The sequence below is a fragment of the Xenopus tropicalis genome, chromosome 10 (assembly GCF_000004195.4).
Source record: "Xenopus tropicalis strain Nigerian chromosome 10, UCB_Xtro_10.0, whole genome shotgun sequence".
NCBI lineage: Eukaryota > Metazoa > Chordata > Amphibia > Anura > Pipidae > Xenopus > Xenopus tropicalis.
In genome coordinates, this window is record NC_030686.2 from 20301121 (window position 1) to 20316997 (window position 15877).

General features: G+C 41.3%; 1 protein-coding gene across 2 annotated transcripts in view; it reads right to left on the reverse strand.

Annotated features, from left to right (window-relative positions):
• Nucleotides 1–9239, reverse strand: part of cdh22 (cadherin 22) — a 143432-nt gene extending 134193 nt beyond the window's left edge. Inside the window, exon 1 of one of the 2 annotated variants that reach the window (XM_004918631.4) lies at nucleotides 8976–9239. The gene's annotated coding sequence lies outside the window, so the exon portion shown is untranslated. The remainder of the gene's footprint in view (nucleotides 1–8975) is intronic. The other variant, XM_002932526.5, reaches the window with a different exon arrangement.
• Nucleotides 9240–15877: the final 6638 nt, after the last annotated feature.

The following is a 15877-nucleotide window of genomic DNA, read 5'->3' on the forward strand; positions in this document are numbered from 1 at the left end:
GTTCATGTATAGTAGAGTAAGAGCTAGCTTTTTCAGTTGTAATTTGACATTTCACTCTACTGCACATGCATACCTGACCGAGGAACATAGTGAAGATCCAGAAAAAAGAAGAGATGCAACATGGTTCCATGGGCTAGTACAGTTTTCAACCAACATGAGCATCTGCCCGGGGTTTCAAGTAAGCAGTGCGGGGGTGCCTATTAGTCCCAGTGATTATACCTCTTTGTCACCTTTAAAGAAGTAGCACACTGGCTTAGGGTAAAAAGCTAGCAATTTTGTGCACCTAATAAGTTGGCACCCCCTTAGTACTTTTTTTCTTTTAATTTCCTTTTCCTTTAACTTAAATTAATTGACAAAACATCCAAGTAAGCAGTGCGGGGGTGTCTATCAGTCCCAGTGATTATTATTATTAACATTTATTTGTAAAGCGCCAACATATTCCGCAGTGCTGTACAATAAGTGGGTTTCATACATTGGACATACAGAGTAACATATAAAGCAATCAATAACCGATACAAGAGGTGAAGAGAGCCCTGCCCAAAAGAGCTTACAATCTACAAGGAGAAAGGGTTGAGACACAAGGTGTGGGAATAGGCATGACCAGAGTTGTGAGAGGTGTGGCACAGGGTAGTGCTAAACTAGATTAGGGTAAGCTTCTCTAAATAAATGCATTTTTAGAGATCTCTTGAAGGCAGAGAGATTGGGAGAAAGTCTGATAGATTGTGGGAGCGAATTCCAGAAAAGGGGGGCAGCCCTTGCAAAATCTTGAATGCGAGTGTGTGAGGAGGGAATGAGAGAGGAGTTGAGGTCAGTAGAGGAGCGTAACAAGCGGGTTGGATGGTACCTAGAGATGAGTCCAGAGATGTAGGGGGGCAGAGTTATGAACTGCTTTAAACGTGAGAGTCATTAGTTTGAATTTTATCCTGGATGGTAGGGGAAGCCAGTGCAGGGATTGGCAGAGTGGCACAGCAGAGGAGGAGCGGTTGGAGAGGTGTATGAGCCTGGCAGCAGTATTCATTATGGAATAGAGAGGGGACAGTCTTTGGAGGGGAAGGCCAATTAACAGGGAGTTACAGTAGTCCAGGCGAGATATTATAAGAGAGTGAATAAGAATTTTGGCAGCATCTTGGGTGATAAATGATCATATTTTGGAAATATTTCTTAGGTGAAAGTGACATGATAAGTGATTGGATATGAGGAGTGAAGGACAGGGCAGAATCAAGGATAACCCCAAGGCACCGGGCCTGGGAAGATGGGGTGATGGTAGAATTGTTAACCGTTATAGATACCTCAGGAACAATGTGGGCGTTGGATGGGGGAAAGAGAACCAGTTCAGTCTTAGAGAGGTTTAATTTAAGGTAACGTTGGGACATCCAAGTGGAGATAGCGGACAGGCAGGAAGAGACGCGAGTTAGAAGCTCTGGGTTGAGATCAGGAGAGGAAAGATAGATTTGAGTATCGTCAGCATAGAGGTGGTACTGAAAGCCAAAAGAATTGATTAGTTTGCCAAGTGAGGAGGTATAGAGGGAAAATAGAAAGGGGCCCAGGACAGAGCCTTGAGTGATTATACCTCTTTGTTACCTTTAAAGAAGTAGCACACTGGCTTAAGGTAAAAAGCTAGCAATTTTGTGCACCTAATAAGTTGCCACCCCCTTAGTACTTTTTTTCTTTTAATATCCTTTTCCTTTAACTTAAATTAATTAACAAACCATCCAATCAATGACTTGTGTAATAAGTACAGTCATGTCACGCTTCACTGGGTAACAAAATGAAAGAAGGCAAAATTCAGGTGACATCCGCCAGTGTATAGTAGAAGAGGTAAACACAAACTGTGGCTTTTAGTTGCATGGAAATAAATCAGGAACAAAAAGAGTTATACTTGCCCTTAAAGGGGTTGTTCACTGGTACCATGTAGGGAGTAATATTCTGAGACAATTTGAAATTGGTCTTCTTATTTATTCTTTGTGGTTCTTTGGTTATTTAACTTTTTGTTCAGCAGCTCTACGATTTGGAATTTTAACAGCTATCTGGTTGCTAGGGTCCAAATTACCTTAGCAACCAGGGAGGTGTTTGATTGAGAGACTGGTATATAAATCAGAGTGGAACTGAATAGAAATATGTTATAAAAAGTAGCAAAAACAATAGAACTGTAGCTTATAACAATAGTTTTTTGGATGCTTGGATCAGTGACCCCTATTTGAAAGTTGCAAAGAATTAGAAAAAGGCAAAGGCAGATCATTTAAAAAATTATAAAAATAAATAATGAAGACCAATTGTTTGATTAGACATGGATATTCTTTAACACACTAAAAGTTAACTTTAATGTGGAATAATATTCCATTATCTCATTATCCAGAAACCTCTGAATTCCAGATATAATTCCAATATAGCCATTTCCCATAGACTCCATTCTAAAATAATTTTGATTTTTAAAAAAGATTTCCTTTTTCTCTGTAATAAGAAAACAACTCAATTTAATGGTAACTAAGCTGCATGAATCCATATTGATGGCAAAACAGTTCAATGAAGGATCCCTTATCAATGAATGAATGAGTACCGCAGGGGTCAGTCCTTGGTCCTTTGCTTTTTAACTTGTTTATTAATGACCTGGAGGTGGGCATAGACAGTACTGTTTCTATTTTTGCTGATGACACAAAATTATGCAAAACTATAAGTTCCATGCAGGATGTGGCCGCTTTGCAGAGCGATTTGACAAAATTGGAAAACTGGGCAGCAAACTGGAAAATGAGGTTCAGTGTTGATAAGTGCAAAGTTATACATTTTGGTAGAAATAATATAAACGCGAACTATCTACTGAATGGTAGTGTGTTTGGGGTTTCCTTAATGGAGAAGGATCTAGGGGTTTTTGTTGATAACAAGTTGTCTAATTCCAGGCAGTGTCATTCTGTGGCTACTAAAGCAAATAAAGTGCTGTCTTGTATAAAAAAAGGGCATTATGAAAACATTATGAAAACATAATTTTGCCTCTTTATAGGTCCCTGGTAAGGCCTCACCTTGAGTATGCAGTGCAGTTTTGGGCTCCAGTCCTTAAGAAGGATATTAATGAGCTGGAGAGAGTGCAGAGACGTACAACTAAACTGGTTAAGGGGATGGAAGATTTAAACTATGAGGTTAGACTGTCGAGGTTGGGGTTGTTCTCTGTGGAAAAGAGGCGCTTGCGAGGGGACATGATTACTCTGTACAAGTACATTAGAGGGGATTATAGGCAGATGGGGGATGTTCTTTTTTCCCATAAAAACAATCAATGCACCAGAGGTCACCCCTATAGATTAGAGGAACAGAGCTTCCATTTGAAGCAGCATAGGTGGTTTTTCACGGTGAGGGCAGTGAGGTTGTGGAATGCCCTTCCTAGAGATGTGGTAATGGCAGATTCTGTTAATGCCTTTAAGAGGGGTCTGGATGAGTTCTTGAACAATCAGAATATCCAAGGCTATTGTGATACTAATATCTACAGTTAGTATTAGTGGTTGTATATATAGTTTATTATGTGAGTGTATACAGGTAGATTGGTAGGTGTGGGTTGTGTGTGCTGGGTTTACTTGGATGGGTTGAACTTGATGGACTCTGGTCTTTTTTCAACCCTATGTAACTATGTAACTATGGCTATTTATTTCCTTTTAGAGCAAAGAAAAAAGTGAAAAGGACTGAAGTAATCATACGAAACAGAAGGGAAAGGGAGAAAGAAAAACACTGGAATTGGGAACACTTGTTTGGCTTTTATGGGATGGTTAACTCCCTTACTGTTACTCTACTGTTAATTTGTACCGCCTTACATTTGTGGGCCTTTTTTTTTTGGGTGGTGTACAATCCAAGCAGTTAAAAAGATAAACTAAGAGAGGTTGTGGGAGGATTTAGTGGCTCTCTGCAAGGGAAAGTGTAATGCTAAATTATTAATTTAGAAAACATAAAATACTTTAGGGCTTTCCATGTTGAGTCGAATGCCTTGTCAAAGTAACACTTCATTAAGTGTTAGTTATTTTAAGCAATCATTCTACCATTTCATGGCCATTGGAAAGCGGCTGTCATGCGGTTCCGTGGACAAGTTTATCTCTTCCTAGCAACCACTGGTATGCCCACTTTGTTCCAAAAAACTGAGCCTTTAAAAATGAATGCAAAGCCTGCTTTTAAAAACCTTTTTTCTTTTCTGTAATCAGGAATTTTATGTCTATGTATTTATAGTTTCCAGCAAAATACTGACATGCAAACTTGTGGGCCTCTGATTAATTCCTACTGAACTATCATCACTGAACTTGAACTTTGATCCATTTTAAAGGCAATATTTGAGCACTATGCCATGGCCACTACCAAGAAATACTAGTCCTGCCAGTGGGCATGCTCAGTATGCTCAGACCCTTATTAATAGTAATAACTCTGTTCCCTTACCCCCACCCACATCATCGCCAGTAAGTAGAATCTGAAATGTGTCCAATTGTATTGCTGTGGGCAAAGGTGGCAAAGCTCTTCCCGACAAAGCCTGCAATATCTCAATTGCGATAAAATTTTAAAAAAGTTAAAGAAATCTTTCAGAGTTTATATAAGCTCCTTAATGTAGATTTCTAGACTATCAGACAAATACAATATAAAAAGTAGAGGGCTGTCTAATTAAAAATACAATGGTGGTTATTTTGCCAACCCAACCCATTTTGTCAATGTATTCAAAGATTGAAAAACATTTACAATGTTAACATGCAACAATTAACTTAACTCAATTATATTGCCATTTATGTAACTTGCCCAATACATGGAGAGTTGTGCAGTACATTCCTTCTAAATAGTGTCTTGTATTTTCCCATATGATCATTGGAAACCCTCTGATTGCACCATGCAATATTTCCATATAATTTTGTCCTCCATATAACACATCTAAGATCTATTTCTATTGCTGCATATATTCAGGGCAGCCCTCAGAGCGTTGCATGGAGTACAAATACAGTGGCCATTCATTAAATAGTACATTAAGTTACTGGGGGCCTCAAAAGTTGTACCTGTACTGTGTCATGAAGGAAAGAAGGGGTTTCTGATGTCTGCCTTGCATAAATGCCTCCCATAATGATCCCCAACAAAAACTTTGGTTTGTCCATATAATCCCATAATAAATGTCCTGTTATTGCTCCACATAATTGCTCCCTTATAGCTCCTCCTAGTGCTCCATTTATGTATCCTGCTATTGCTCTATATAATCCTCCATATAAACTTTTCATATTGTTCCCTCCCTATAACTCATCTTATTGCTCCATATAACCCTCCCTATAACTTCTCTTACTCCTCCCTATAACTCCTCCTATTGCTCCATATAACCCTCCCTATAACTCCTCCTATTGCTCCATATGACCCTCCCTATAACTCCTCCTATTGTTCCATATAACCCTCCCTACACCACCTCCTATTTCTCCATATTACCTTTCATATAACTCCTCCTATTGCTCCATATAACTCTTCCTATAACTCCTCCTATTGCTTTATTTGACCCTCTCTACAACTCCTCCTACTGCTCCATATAACCCTCCCTATAAATCCTCTTATTGCTCCATATAACCCTTTATATAACTCCTTCTATTGCTCCATATATCTCTTTCTATAACTCCTACTGCTCCAATTATGCCTTAAAACAGCTCCACCTGTTGCCCCATATACTTCTCAGTATAACCTTCATATTAGTCTTCTTATAGCTCCACATAACCTTTTAATAGCTTCACTTAATGCTTATTATAATCCTCCTATACAATCCTCCCCATAACTCCCCTTTATTGCTTCATGTTATTCTCCCCATAACTCCCCTTTATTGCTTCTTATAATCCTCTATAAATCCTTTCTATTGTTCCATATAACCCTCCCTATAATTGCTCCTATGGCTCAATATAACCCTCCCTATATTTCTTCCTATTACTCCAGTTAAGCCTCCCAATAACCTCCCTATTATACTTCTTATAGCTCCATATAACCTCTCAATAATCTCTCTTATTAGTCAGTATAATTGTCCCTATTCCTCCATAAAACTTAATTTGGATTTGGCATCCTAGGGCCCACTCATGTACTTAATTTGAGGGTCCACTCTCACAAGCATTCACTAGGTCTTATAAAAGACTGTTACATTTATATTACTCCATATATGCCTCCCTACATGTCCTTTCATAACTCAGCAATTCCATTTATCCCCCTGAAAGAAACTCAGCCTAGAATTCTTGTGTGAATATCATAGAGAAAAAAAACCTTGTGTGCACATAAGGGTTTATTTACAAACACAAGAGCAACTTCAAAGCACAAAATCAACATGCAAGCTGTGGTGATAGCAGCTACAGTCTAGTTACAGTTTGCTACAGATTGTCATAAGCCCCAGTATTTGTTGCATTGCATTATGGTGCTGATTTATAAGGTGCATTAAAAGTAGCTTATTGCTTAAAAAATGTAAATATACCATCTGCATTTTGCTCTTTTTACAGCCTCTATGTGATTTTCATAACAAAGCAGAAATGTAAAGGTTCCAGGCTGACTTATATGGCCATAAAACAACTCAGATTTCGTGAAAACAGATACCGTTTTGTGCAAAGATGGAGGACATTACCACTATTAGGAATCATTAGGAATAATTTATGTGACTGACTAACTTATTAATATATATATATATATATATAGCAAGACAATGAGCCGCACACGCAGGGACTTTGTTAGAAAACAAAACATTTTTTTAATGAAAACGATCCAACGTTTCGAGCACCAACTGTGCTCTTCCTCAGGGAAGGGGGTTTGTCCCTGAGGAGAGCACAGTTGGTGCTCGAAACGTTGGATCGTTTTCATTAAAAAAAAAATTTGTTTTCTAACAAAGTCCCTGCGTGTGTGGCTCATTGTCTTGTTATATACATTGTTTTTGCAAGCACCTGGGGCATTTGATTACTATTAGGGTGTGCTCTGTTCTTTTCTGTATATATATATATATATCAGACCCTGTGGCTGCCAGGTTATCTGTGTAAGGTATTGTTAATATTCTTCAATATGTGTGGGCCTTAAAAATAAAATGTTTCAGAAAAGTAACAGGTCTCTATTATGAGAAGCAGAGTTATGGTGAATCATATAGGGGCATTTGGTGTGGTAATCCAGTTGATTTACAACAGGGATGTCCAAACTGTAGCTCTATTCCTGAACCAATAACCAGAAGTGCACCAGACACACGCCATGGACTCTTTACTGTGACAGGGCGGCTTTGGAAGCCACAATATACATACTATGATTTGTTTTTCTTTGGTACAGGCTATGTAGACAAATACTGCCAGGCATATTTTGTGATGATGTGTAACTGTGTAGCAGTATGTAGCAATATTTGGAGTGAGGTTGCCCCTGTGACTAGCAGTGTGGTTGCTTTTGTACTTGATGAGGCTACTGCCCCAGTACCAAAATGGAAAGTGGCCTCTCAAGTGCCCTACAATGCTTATGATGCAGCAGGTTTGTGTTACTCGGAAAATGGTGTCCCCAGTGCCAAGTGCTGTATAGCTGTGCCACAAACAGTGGATTCTTATATTGTGGAAAGAAGCTGTGATACCCTGTTGGAATCCTCATACACAGCTGCCCATGTAACACTCAGTGTGGAGAGTGTGCTACCTGGTGAGTTGTGATACTATAATTACACTTTGCTTAGTTATGGTTGTGATGTTGTGGTGGTTCCTTTGATGCAGAGCTGTGCTGATGTTACAGTATATACATTTGTGTTGTTTTTATATACTTGAGTTGCTGACACACAGTAGGGGTGTTGTGTGAATCATGTTGCAGTGACAAAAAGTTTGTGATGCATGGTTGTTTTGCTTTAAGTAACACACATACAGCTTTGTTCCTGGGAAACATTCTGGAGCTGCTGCAAAACTGAGCTGTGAGCTGTGATACCATGCGAGCTGTGTTGCTGTGATGCACAATTGTGATCTGGTGATGCCATGATACCATGTGTTCTGTGCTGCTATGAAATACTCTGTTATACCATGACTGCTGTGTTGTATTTGTTACCATATACATGAACTGTGTGTGGTTTGTAGCAGTGTGGTACATGCTGGGGGACAGAGCTGTGTTACACCTTAGAAATATTGGTTTGTGATACATGCAGGGGACAGGGCTGTGTTACACCCTGTGAATATTTGTTAGTAGTATATGCAGGAAATTGGTGTGAGTTGTATTTGGGGGGCGGGGGGTGTTGTTGCAGTGTGGCATATGCTGATGGCTGTATGTGGTTTGGTGGCAGTGTGGCACATTCTGCGTATTGTGTTTGTCAAATATTGTGTTTTTGGGTTTGTGGTATGGCACATGCTGAGTGAGGGCTGTAGTATGTGATATTGTGAGCATGTAATTTTGTGGGTTGGTAGAAGTGTGGCACATGCTGAGGGCTGTACTGTTTGATACACTGGGTGTGTGATTTTGTGGGTTATTTAGAGTATGGTACACGCTAAGGGCTATATTGTGTGATACAGTGTGTGTACAATTTTGTGGGTTAGTGGCAGTGTGGCACATGCTGGGGACTGTGCTGTGTGATACACTGAGTGTGTGATTTTGTGGATTATTATAGCAGTAAGGCACATGCTGGGGACTGTGCTGTGTAATACACTGTGTGTGGGATTTTTGTGGGTTAGTAGCAGTATGGCACATGCTGGGGACTACTATGTGTCTGTGTGTCTGCAAAGCTTTGTGTGCCCAGTGCATGTGTTAGCATGCACTGAGAGAGAAACAAAATCCCTTTTTGCTTTATGCACTTTTCCTGATGTGATTCACCCACCCACAGGCAGCGCACAGACAGGCACCGAGCTGTGCATAGAGTGCTGCCATTTACTGACATGTGTGAAAGCAGGACACACAGCAGCCAGCGCTCTTTACATCCTCACTTCTGCCTACACATGTTGTGCCCCCACATAAGCACAGACACCCTGGCACACAAGCATGCAGCTCCCTCCCTGTCATTGCCCACATATACCCAGTCCTACCTTCCTTTCCTTGGGTTCTACAGCGGCTCAGAGTCCTGGAGATGCCCAGCAGCCTCCCACTCTGCCCCTTTTCCATTCAGAGACAGCGGCTTCCCAGTTCATCCTAAAGCTCAGTCTCTAGCCACTGTCAGAGTCATCAGCCAAGCTGTGTCTGGGCAGGGGGACTGGGAATGTGTGTGAGACAGAGAGAGCCAGCCTGCTATCCCCTCTCCTGATCTCCCCTGCTGGAGACTTGGGGAATGCACAAGAATATAGGAAAAAAAGGAAAAGGGAGCAAGATGTGAGAGTTGCTTACTGCTTACTGAGCTAGGCTGGAGGAGGCCACTGAATCATACAGAGGGGGGAACCAGATTCCCAGGGAAATCCCTCCACCAGCTTAGGGAATCTGCTTCAGCACTAGCCACATTAATAATTAGCAGGTACTGTTTTCTTTAACAGACATAAACAACCACCCCCCCCCCCACAAGCAGGAAATAATGAACTGATGTCCCTATGGCAGAGAAATGGTTAAACACAGCTGCTTTATTAGCTTAGGCGGAGGAGATTGCCTCTTTTATTTTCTGATGCAGAAATGGGGGGGGGGGGGGGTTCTCTTTAAACGTATGTAGCATATCAAACACCCATGAATGTCTTTCAGCAGCTTGGTGAGAAATTAATGTCAGCCCAAGAAATGCAGCCATGGGGCTGGGCATATCTCCTTTTTTATTTTAAATTCTAGGTAAGTGCTGCTGATGGAATCACTTTTGCTCTCTCTGTTCTTTCCTGTACAGTAGTAATGAGGTCAGATAGGAAAAAGTGTGTCTTTTCCCCTTATACAACAGCGGAGTATATTATCAAGGAAGAATGGGATGCAACAAAGTAATCTGCAGTTGGACACCCTGACATAACACACACATCCTGCCCTTTGTGTCCAGGCACAACTTTACACATTTTAGCCTGTTTGTGGGCACAAACATAGTGTTGGTTTCAGGGTAAGACCCTTTGTCTTTTTTTTGTATTTACTACATGTGGATATTCACCTATCATATATAAAGCCCGTGATTGTTATAATATTCTGTGAGATGTAGGCACCAATAGTTGGCGGTGGGCAAACTTGATTTTCATCTGACTCCAGAATTTCTACAATAACTTGGCCCTTCTATAATGTCATCCCTGTCCAGCCTGGATAACAAGGTAAATCAGTGCTAGTGGACCTGATTTTAAACTGATTGGTAGGGTTAGTGCAGTGTTGAACTAGGGTGCCAGGGGATCACCAAAAACCTTTGACCACAGGCCCACTCTCCAAACTATTTCATCTTCTCTCTTCATTCATTTTGTTCTTTTAATAATTTATCTTAACTGTTATCATCTATCCTTCCCTTTCTCTTAAATGCAAATAGTAAATGGCCATGGCATAGGCATACAAGGCAAATAGTAGGGTGAGCAGGAGGGCCCACTGACACCTGGAACCAGCGGATGTTTTCCTGCTATCCCTGTAGACCAATCTGACACTGGGTTCATGAATGCTTGTGGCTTTTCACTATTCATATATAAAATACATGATTGTTAAAATATTCTGTGAGCTGTAGTCACCAAGAGGTAGGGGTGGCCAAACTTGATTTTCGGTGGTCCTGATTCTAAACTGATTGGTATGAATGATCCACTTATCAAAACAGGTCTTAAGCCCCCATCCATACCAGATGAAAAGTTATAAATCTACAAAACTTTGGCCAATGTCATAGTAACATAGTAAGTTAGGTTGAAAAAAGACGTACGTCCATCACGTTCAACCATAATGCCTATATATAACCTGCCTAACTTCTAGTTGATCCAGAGGAAGGCAAAAAACCCCATCTGAAGCCTCTCTAATTTGCCGCAGAGGGGAAAAAATTCCTTCCTGACTCCAAGATGGCAATTGGACCAGTCCCTGGATCAACTAAGAGCTATCTCCCATAACCCTGTATTCCCTCACTTGCTAAGAAGCCATCCAACCCCTTCTTAAAGCTATATAATGTATCAGCCAGCACAACTGATTCGGGGAGGGAATTCCACAACTTCACAGCTCTCACAGTAAAAAAAAATATTTAAACGAAACCTTCCTTCTTCTAAACGGAGTGGGTGCCCTTGTGTCCGTTGGAAGGACCTACTGGTAAATAAAACATTAGAAAGGTTATTATATGATCCCCTTTTATATTTATACATAGTTATCATGTCACCTCTTCTATCAAGCGCCTCTTCTCCAGTGTAAACAGTCCCAACTTGGCCAGTCTTTCTTCATAACAGAGAGTTTCCATACCCTTTACCAGCTTAGTTGCCCTTCTCTGGACCCTCTCTAACTCAATAATGTCCCGTTTGAGCACTGGAGACCAAAACTGAACAGCATATTCTAGATGGGGCCTTACCAGCGCTCTGTAAAGGGGAAGAATAGCCCCCTCCTCCCGTGAATCTATACCCCTTTTAATACAGATCAAAACCTTGTTTGCCCTTGCAGCTGCTGCCTGGCATTGCTTGCTACAGCCAAGTTTATTATCCACAAGGACTCCAAGGTCCTTCTCCATTATGGATTTGCCTAGGGCAGTCCCATTAAGGGTATAAGCGGCTTGCATATTTTTACATCCCAGGTGCATGGCCTTACATTTATCCACATTAAATCTCATCTGCCATTTAGCTGCTCAGATTGCCAGTTGGTCAAGATCCTGCTGCAGGGATGTCACATCCTGGATAGAATAGACTGGTCTGCAGAGTTTTGTGTCATCTGCAAACACTGATAGATTGCTTTTATTACCCTCCCCTAAGTTATTTATGAACAAGTTAAACACAAGTGGACCCAGTACAGAACCCTGAGGGACCCCACTGAGAACCTTACTCCAAGCAGAGAATGTACCATTAACAACCACCCTCTGTACCCGATCCTGTAGCCAGTTTTCTATCCATGTGCAAACGACTTCACTAAGACCAATAGACCTTAGTTTAGGAAGCAGTCGTTTGTGGGGAGCGGTATCAAATGCTTTGGCAAAATCCAAATAGATTATATCTACTGCATCCCCGCTGTCCAGCTTCTTACTTACCTCATCATAAAAAGCAATTCAATTGGTCTGACATGTCCTTCATAAAGCCATGCTGATTACTGCTCATAATGCCATTCTCCAGTACATAATTTTGTATGTGATCCCTTAACAAGCCTTCAAATAACTTGCCCACCACGGATGTCAAACTTACAGGCCTATAATTGCCAGTCTGAGATCTTACTCCCTTTTTAAATATAGGAATGACATTCACCTTCTTCCAATCCCTAGGTACCATACCTGAAAAAAGAGAATTCTGTCCCTAGCTCTCTCAGTACCCGAGGGTGTATTCCATCTGGCCCAGGTGCCTTGTTCACATTTATCTTGTATAACCCTTTAAGCACCATATCCTGTGTCAACCACTGCATAGTTGGAGCTAAGGCAACAGTGCAGCTATTGGGTGGGACTTGGCACTCTGGCTTCTCTACTGTATACACAGAAGAAAAGAACTGGTTAAGCACATCTGCCTTTTCTGTATCCGCTGTAACCATATTGTTACTATAACTCAATGGGGCCACACCCACAACCTGCATCCTATTACTATTAATATACTTAAAAAACGTTTTGGGGTTAGTCTTGGCCTCTGCCGCAATACGCTCCTCATTTTCTATCTTAGCCTTCCGGATTGCTGTTTTACAACACTTGTTATAGTGTTTATATTCATTAAACGCAGCCACTGTCCCCTCTGACTTATATTTCTTAAAAGCTTTCCTTTTTTTCCCTATTAACTTCTTTACCTCAGAGTTAAGCCACATAGGGTGATTCGTAACACTTCTACTTTTTCTTATTAATGGAATAAATTGAGAACAGTAATGATTTAATATAATTTTAAATGACAACCATTTCTGCTCTGTGTTTTTATCAGAAAACATAATGCCCCAATCTATGCCCTGAAGCACTGCCCTTATGGAGGTAAAATTTGCCTTTCTAAAATTCAGTGTCTTTGTTGCCCCCGTGTAAATTTGTTTCCTGCACCAAACATCAAATGAAATAACATTATGGTCACTATTACCCAGGGGTTTAACCACTTGCCCATTTGCCATACGCTCTGGGTCATTAGAGAACACTAGATCCAATATAGCATGGTTCCTGGTTGGCTCCTCAACAACCTGTGACATAAAGTTGTCATGCAGCAAGTTTATAAACTTGTTCCCATTTACTGTCCTGGCAGTACTATTGCCCCAGTCAATATCAGGATAATTAAAATCCCCCATTATTATCACTTGCCCCAAACTAGCAGCCTTTTCTATTTGCAACAGGAGCTGAGCCTCCTCCTCTTTGTTTAGGGGGTCTGAAGCATACCCCTACCATTAATTTGGTAGATTCTTTACTATCTGGGAGAAGCTCAACCCATAAGGATTCAGCTCCCTCTGTTACCCCCATCACTTCCTCCTTAATATTTGCTTTTAGTTCCTGCTTAACAAACAGACACACTCCTCCTCCTTTTCGATTGCCCCTGTCCCTCCAAAACAATGTATAACCCCCAATATTAACTGCCCAGTCATGCGACTCATTCAACCAAGTTTCAGCAACGCCAATCACGTCATAGTTCCGCTCCAACGTCAGTACCTCCAGCTCTCCCATTTTACCAGTCAGACTCCTTGCATTAGTAAACATACATTTAATACTGGTACCAGCATGAGAATGTTGTGTAAACAACTTAAGGGCTTCCCTGCCATTATCAGTATCCCAAAGCAAGTCTCCTCCCCCACTTTCCCTTACTATGCCCACTACCTCATCTATCCTGTCTACCACAGAATTACCCGCTGCACCCTTCCCCCCCACTCCTAGTTTAAAATCTCCTCCAACCCTCTAGCCATCTTCTCTCCCAAAGAAGCTGCCCCATCATCATTGAGGTGCAGCCCATCCCTGGCAAAGAGCATGTAGCCGATTGAGAAATCAGCCCAGTTCTCGAGAAACCCAAAGCCCTCCTCCCTGCACCAATCTCTCAGCCACGCATTAATCTCCCTAAGTTCCCGCTGCCTTCTTAACGTTGCTCGTGGCACAGGTAATGTCTCTGAGAAAATTACCTTGGAAGTCCTCGCCCTCAACTTTGTGCCTAGTTTTTTAAAATCGTTCTTGAGGACTTCCCCCCCTCCTCTAACTTTGTCATTGGTACCTATGTGTACCAAGACCGCCAGATCTTCCCCAGCCCCTCCCAACAATTTGTCTACTCGTTCCACCACATGCAGAACCCTAGCACCAGGCAAGCAACACACAGTTCGGCATGTTGGGTCTTTGTGACAAATTACCCTATCCACCTTTCTAATAACTGAATCCCCTATAGACTGCCTTCCCTTCCTAGCACTACTCCCCCCACCTGTATGGGTGCAGGGTGCTCTGAGAGTCAGCCTGCTCCATACATGCTAGCTCAGAGCTGTCTTCCCCAGCATCTTCACCTAAAGCGGCAAATCTGTTGGTTTGTACAAGCTGTGAACCAGCCCCTCTTAACTGTCACAAACCTGTCTCCCTCATTAACCTCCACTGTCCCATCGCCACCCCTCACTACACTGGCCCCTGCCAGTGGTTGCTCAGTGAGCCTCCTGTTCTCATGTCATATGCTTAACTGCATTACTGCAATTTATAGCATAGGGCTTATGAACAATGCAGACTTTGATGTGATTGTGGCACACAGTAAAGGAGTAAACCAAGACAATTTAACTGACTTATTTGGATCACAATCACACTCACTAAAGCTATGTGAATCATGGTTTAAAGGTATGACACAACTGCCTTCAATGGCATGCATAAATCCATGTATCAAGAGTAAATTTTGATGGCCTTGGTCTTGTCCCATAGTTAGACATCAGTTTATCTCTTGATCAATATTAATAATGTTTTGGAAGGGTTGAACTTAAAGATCTTGAAGTCTAAGTTTACAACCTACAGTATCTGAATTTAACACAAGAGGTTTAAAGTCCATATAAGCAAAGCTCTAGACTGGACTCAAAATTAAGGGGACAACGATACTATCTACAAATGTATTGCTGTTCTGATGAATTGTGTACAGTTGCAAGAATGGATGGTAGAGAAGCCAGGAACTTCCACCAAACTAGACATGGAAGTTGGGTGCCCCTAGTGAGTTGTGTTTATAGACACGAGTGACTTGAGCCAACACAAAACAGATGCTCATTCCATTCTTTGTACAGCATGTATCGGCATGCTGGAGATGACACCACTCAACTTTATCATTCATGATACATTGTATCCATATTGGAATATTATGCAAAAGTTGCAGTATAGCAATACTGTAATGAATGGCATCAATACTACAATTATGATGAAGGTGCCCTAAGAATGTGACGAGGGTGCCATGAATCTGCTGGAAGAAGAGAATTACCAGCAAATTATTTTCTAAATTCTGTGCTTAATAATGCATCAGGACATGTTTGGCTTTAGACTTATTGAATAAAGGTCATGTTTTAACAATGGCAGAAGAAGTGTGCCATTAATGAAAGTTTTGCTTCACGCTACACCCCCAGCTATGAGTTTGGAGCACTGCACCAGGGTCACTGGAGAGTGTGTTACTTCTCTATAGTTTTGCTGCATTATTAAAAGACTGGACTGGAAGAAGAGGGTCCAAGGTTTTTACACCCGGGCCATCCGAGTTATCAGATGAGCTACCGGTTTGATGTTTAAGGGAGCGCTCCTTATCTAATGAGCGCAGGGTTTTATACTTCCAGGCTATAAGTAATTTATGATTAGCACTTTTATAATTCTTTTTAAACTGAGCCACTCTTCCTTGCTTATAAAAGTTGCAGTAAACACTACTTAGCAGCCAACTGCAATTACGCTGGAACTCTGCCTTGTAACTTGTACACTCCGATTGTGAATGTTTAATATTCTGTTATTTTGGTC